The 6115-nt window shown below is 38.0% G+C and overlaps 1 long non-coding RNA gene across 1 annotated transcript in view; it reads right to left on the bottom strand.

The window, feature by feature from the left end:
• LOC112925970 (uncharacterized) overlaps positions 1-6115 on the bottom strand; it is a 63517-nt gene that overhangs the window by 32683 nt on the left and 24719 nt on the right. The window lies entirely within an intron of this gene.

The raw sequence follows: 6115 nt of genomic DNA, 5'->3' as shown, positions 1-6115 counted from the left end.
ATGTCAAGCAGCGATAGAGTATCAACAGAAGCTTTCACTGATTCCCTGAGGAGTTCCAAAGTAGGATTAGTCTTCAGAACCATCCAAAATTAGGGCAAAAGGCCTGGATTTTTATAACAGTCACTGAATGTGACCAGCTGGGAAGAGGGCATGACCTTAGCTAGGCACCTGTCTTCCGTCAAGGCCATGCCTAATGGCCTCTAAGAGTTGAAGGACTGGTGGCACATTCCCACAACTGAGAGCCCTTCATTCCTGATGGGAGATTCTGGTCAGAACATCGTATATCAACACGGGAGATGACAGGGAGGGAAAGAGACTGCATATACCTTTTAAATTCATCTTGTTGGAATGCATGAGTTTTAATATCAGAAGTACACTGACAAAAGATTGGAGTTTGAGTTTTCTTCCTGTTAAAGTGACAGTTTTCTTAGATTATTGGTCCAAGTTGTAAACAAAGGATTTTCTTTATCTTTAATCTGCCTAGAAAAATGAAGTTTCTATTAAAGTTGACCCTTCCCTATTTAAAGAGCTAGCTAGATTTTGTTAACTAACCGTATACATTTGCCTTTAGAATCTTATTGCCACCTTGGCTAAGTAGATAACTGAGTTTTGTAATGATCTATAATCTTATTTGGGCATGTATTTTAAAACCTTCCAATATTTCAGAAATACTTCCCAAAATTCAACCTCAGGACTCCTCTAGTTATCATTTCCAAGTGAAGATCACGGCTGGAGGAATGGAACATTCCTGCCCCCATTCAGGTATATTCCTTAGTTCCAGGTTGGAACTCAACACTACACAGTATCAAGATGTGTGAGTTCTTGTGTTCTGTTTTATCTAGGGCCTTTAGGGGAGGTTGGTTGTAACCAAGTAGTTTGTTGACCTTATCAATTTCTTCAGACAAATTCTCCCCTAAAAAGCAGTTTCAGCTGTATCAAGCTTACTGGTCTAAGCAGCATTCTCTTCAATGTTCTCCTTACTAACAGAGTGTAGGGAAGCTGTGGATTCTGATGTAATCTCAGCATCTCACCCATAATGGATGCAGTGGTGAATATGGAGAATCATTTCTTCCATAAGAGGTTCTGGAATAAGGATTCATTATATTTCCAGTTGGCTTTAGGAGCAGCTCAGTGTCCAAATCTCCAATCCTTAGCTCTCCTGAGGTCCTCCCATCCTTCCAGGAATATTGGGGTTGATATTTAGTTAGCAGGTTTTGTTGTCTTTATATGGGCTGCCAACTTGGTGGCTTGATCTGCCCAACTGTTCCCTTGGATAATCAACCAGCAGCAGATAATAGCTAAGGGGTCACCACTGCATCTAGCTCTTCCTTGTCCTTGATCCTTAAAAAACTCCCATTAATGAACATCTCATTTATTACTTCTAGTGGCTGTAACTTCCCTTTCATTTTTAATTTTATTTATTTGGGTCTTTTTTTCCTCTTGAGTCTGGGTAAGGGTGTCAGTTCTGTTTGTCTTTTCCAAGAACCAACTCTTGGTTTCATCAATTTTTCCCCCATTACTTTTTTAGTGTCTATTTCACTTATTTCTGCTCTGATCTTAATTACCTTTCCTCTACTCACCTTGGGTTTTGTTTGTTCTTCTTTTCCTAGTTCCTTTAGGTATAAGATGAGATTGGATTTGTTTTTTTTTTTTTTAATGTTTCTTTAGATATGCCTGTATTGCTATATACTTCACTCTTAAAACTGCTTTCTCTGTGTCCCATATTGTGGACCATTGTGTTTTCATCTTCATTTGTCCCCATGTATTTTGATAACATCATTGGCCCATTGGTTGTTTAGTCTTCACATGTTTGTGTGCTTTCCAGGTTTTATTTTTCCTGTGATTAATTTCTAGTTTCATACTGGTAGGAAAAGATGTAGAATCACAACCTTAAATTTATTAAGACTTGTTTTATGGCCTAATATGTGATCTATTCTGGAGAATGTTCCATTTGCACTTGCAAAGGATATGTATTCTGTTGTTTTTGGATGGAATGTTCTCTATATCAGTGAAGTACATCTGGTACAATGTATCATTCAAAAGCATCATTTCCTTATTAATTGTCTGGATGACCTATCCATTGATGTAAGTGGAGTGTTAAAATCCGCTGCTATTGTATTACAGTCAATTTCTCCTTTTATGTCTGTTCCCATTTGCTTTGTGTGTTTAGGTGCACTAGTGGTAGATGTATAGGAATTTATAATCATTATATCCTGGTTTTGGATTTATCCCTTAATCATTATGTAATGTTCTTCTGTCTCCTGTGACAGTCTTTGTTTTAAAGTCTGTTTTGTCTCACAAAAGTATTGATACATGGTAAATGTTTTACCATCTGATCACTTGCAGTCTGTATGTTTTTAGGTCTGAAGTGCATCTCACATAAGTAGCATGTAGATGGGTCTGCCTTTTTTATCCATTCTGCCACTCTGTGTCTTTTTGATCAGAGCATTTAGGCCACTTACATGTAAAGTAATTATTGATAATACTGTACTTATTGCCATTTAAAAAATTTGTTTTCTGGTTGTTTTTGTGGTTTTCTCTGTTTCTTCTCTTGTTCTCTTTCTTTGTGCTTTCTTTATTTTTTGTGTATACTAAGTTTTGGGTTTGTGGTTACAATGAGGCTCATATATAACACTGTAAGTAAATAGAAGTCTATATTAATTTGGTCATTTATTTTAAAACACATTCTAAATGAAAAATTCTTTTCTCTCCTTCTCTTCCCTTTTTACTCCCTTCTCTACATTTTATGTATATGATTTCATATTTTACATCTTTTTATTCATAGTTTTCTTATGTCTAATTCTGGCCTTTTACCACCTGAAATCCCCTTAATACTTCTTGTAAGGCTGATTTAGTGGTGATAAACTCCTTTATCTTTGTGTGTGTGTCTGGGAAACTCATTATCTCTCAAATATCAATGATAAGGGTGCTTGGATGGCTCCATCATTTAAGCATTTGACTCTTGATTTTTGGCTCAGGTCATGATCTCAGGGTCTTGAGGTCAAGCCCCACTGAGCATGGAGCCTGCTTGAAATTCTCCCCCCTCTCCCTCTGCTCCTTCCCCTGCTCTCTCAAAGTAATAAAATCTTAAAAATTAAATAAATACTTTATTTTTTAAAATCTGAATGATAACCTTGCTAAGTAGAGTGTTCTTGGTTATAGGTTTTTTTTCCTTTCAGCATTTTGACTATATCATGCCACTCCCTCCCAAAAGTCAGCTGATAGCCTATAGGTTTTCTCCTGCGGTAACTTACTTTCTCTCTTGCTGCTTTTAAGACTTCTTTATCTTTAACTTTTGACATTTTTATTATTATGTTCCATCATATGGACCTCCTTGGGCTTATCTTGGTAGGAACTCTGTGCTTCTTAGATTTGGATGTCTATTTCCCTTCCTAGGTTAGACAAGTTTTCAGTTTATATTTCCTTTAGATGAGTTTTCTATACCTTTCTCTCTTCTTCTGGGACTTCTATAATGCAAATGTTTGCTTGATGTTGTCCAAGAGATCTCTTAATCTATCCTTATTTTTTTAATTCTTTTTTTTCTTTTTGTTCAGCTGTGTGCTTTCCATTACCCTCTTTTCCAGATGACTAAGTTCTTCTGTATCCACTTGTCTACTGTTGATCTCTTCTAGTGTGTTTTTAGTTTGGTTACTGTATTCAATTTTTAACATTTTCTATTTCTTTATCAAAGCTTTCATTGAGTTCTTCCACTCTTTTCTCCAACCCAGTGAGTATCTTTAGGATCATTACTTGAAATTTTTTGTCAGGCATATTGCTTATCTCTGATTTACTTCTTTTTCTGAGATTTTTTTTTCTTATTCTTTCTTTTGGAGCACATTCCTCTATCTCCCCATTTTGCTTGACTTTCTCTTTGTTTCTATGGATGAGACAAACTGGCTACTTTTTCAAAACTTGAAGTAGTGCTGTGTATGGTATCCCCTGCTGCACTATTGTGTGTTTAGGAGCCTGGTACACTTTTAGTCTAATTGTACTGAGGCAAAGAGACTGTTTCTACTGTAAACTAAAGTGCATTTTCCAGCCATCATATATTTACATCTCCCACTCCCCAAATTGTGATATTCTGGGAAGCAACAGAGCAAACCTCCCAACAGAGGAAGAGGGATTTCATTGAAACCCAGGAAGATACCTGCTAACTGTGAGAATTATAAAGTCTTCATTCCCTCGAGGCTCACACACAGCCTGTGTAATTCCCTAGAGGGGATAGGATTTGGAGCCCCCAGTGACGTTTTCAGTCACTTGACCACTTTCTTGTAAAGGTGTTAGTTCTTATCATCAGAGGCAGTCTCCTACTGGTTGGAAGGTTGGATTTAATAACGTGTAACTTCCTTCTTCATCTCAGTGCATGAATTACAGCCATTTCCTTTGACCCTAAAGAAGCCACAAAAGGAAAGGGGCCAAAGAAGCTTGGTGGTCATTTGTTTTTTGGTTGTTGTTTTTTTTTCTAGAATCTCTAACAGCTGATTTTATTTTTATTTTTTTTTAATTCTCATTTAATTTCATTTTTTTTATTTCAATTCTTTATTGTAACTACAGATGGCCACATAGCCCTAACAGCTGATTTTATAAGAGACTAAGATCAGAAGGTAGGATTACAGCTGAGGAACTTTACCTAAACCTATGCCACAGCATCCTCATCATTTCATCCCCAGCCCTACCTGTACTACAATAAACAAGAATCTTAAATAAATGGAGTTGGACCAGCACAGAACATTATTCTACTTGGCAGATAACTCCTGTCAAACCACCTCTTCCCTAGCCTCAAGACTACACTGCATTGGGTAGGCTGGAAAGCTAACAACAATTTGGAGGATCTGGAGCTGCCTCTTTTGTGTGGATGGTCAAGAAAACACAGGAGGGACTATTACCCATGAGGGTGGCCCCAAAATGCCCCATATCAGGTCCTCACAACAACTTGCCTCCAGGGCAGACACCAGTCTCAGGTTGGATTAGAATTCAAAGAAATTACAGATGTGGGGACCTTGTTCCATTACTGATATGGACAAACTAATCAGAAAAGACATCTTGAGACAATTGGAAAAATTTGAACATAGAACATTAGATAAAATTAAAGATTTACCTTTGGGGCAGCCCCGGTGGCGCAGCGGTTTAGCACTGCCTGCAGCCCAGGGCGTGATTCTGGAGACCCGGGATCGAGTCCCACGTCAGGCTCTCTGCATGGAGCCTGCTTCTCCCTCTGTCTGTGTCTCTGCCCCTCTCTCTCTCTCTCTCTCTCTCTCTCTCTCTCTGCATCTCTATGAATTAAAAAAAAAAAAAAAAAGATTTACCTTTGTTTTATCCGAAGTGAAGACGGCCAATGGTTTAGTAAAACATAAAAGGCTTTATTGGCTAAAGAGGTTTATACCAAAATGATCTGATTTGTTTTAAAATGTGCTAGGGAGAAAAAAGGTAGAGAGGATGAATGAAAACAAGATAAGCAAGCTGTTGATTACTTTCTTAGAGTGAATGAGAGACCTATGGATGTTTATTGTATTCTGTTTTTCGGTGTGCTTGAAAGTTTCCATTAAAATTTTTAGAAAATAAAAAGCATGGGAAAGAGAAGAATCACAGGTCTCTAGTCCTGATGAGGAAGGGGATTCTTTTGGGGTCATAAAGGAGAGAGGTATAGAAACCACTAAACTTCATTTTACGGGAAATAATAAAACGGCATGAAAAGAAACATTAAAACTGGCTTACCAAACATTTAGCTAGCATCTACTGTCTTCCAGGGGCTGGATTATGATAAAAAAGAAAGGCTGTGAACTCACTGAGCACCCACTCTGACAAGTACTTTCACCAACATCCCCTTTAGTCCTCCTAATAACACTGTTAAGCAAGCTAGATATTATGAATCCCCATGCTGATTATCCATCATTTGCCATATCTCACCCTCACCGCTATATTCTATCCTATTATGCCCTGCTCTGTGCCACACCCAACTGACCACCACAGACTGCATCACCTGACTCCCTTGCCAGCTGATTTCCCTTACAATTTGGACAATGGGAAGCTCCAGTGGATCCTCTCCAGGCAAGGTCATGGTATCTCTTCCCCACTCCCTTCCCACTTTGATGTCTTATCTATAGAACTGGTTGTG

This window comes from Vulpes vulpes, chromosome 12 (genome assembly GCF_048418805.1).
Source record: "Vulpes vulpes isolate BD-2025 chromosome 12, VulVul3, whole genome shotgun sequence".
Classification (NCBI taxonomy): Eukaryota; Metazoa; Chordata; class Mammalia; order Carnivora; family Canidae; genus Vulpes; species Vulpes vulpes.
This window is presented reverse-complemented; position numbering and strand designations above follow the sequence as displayed.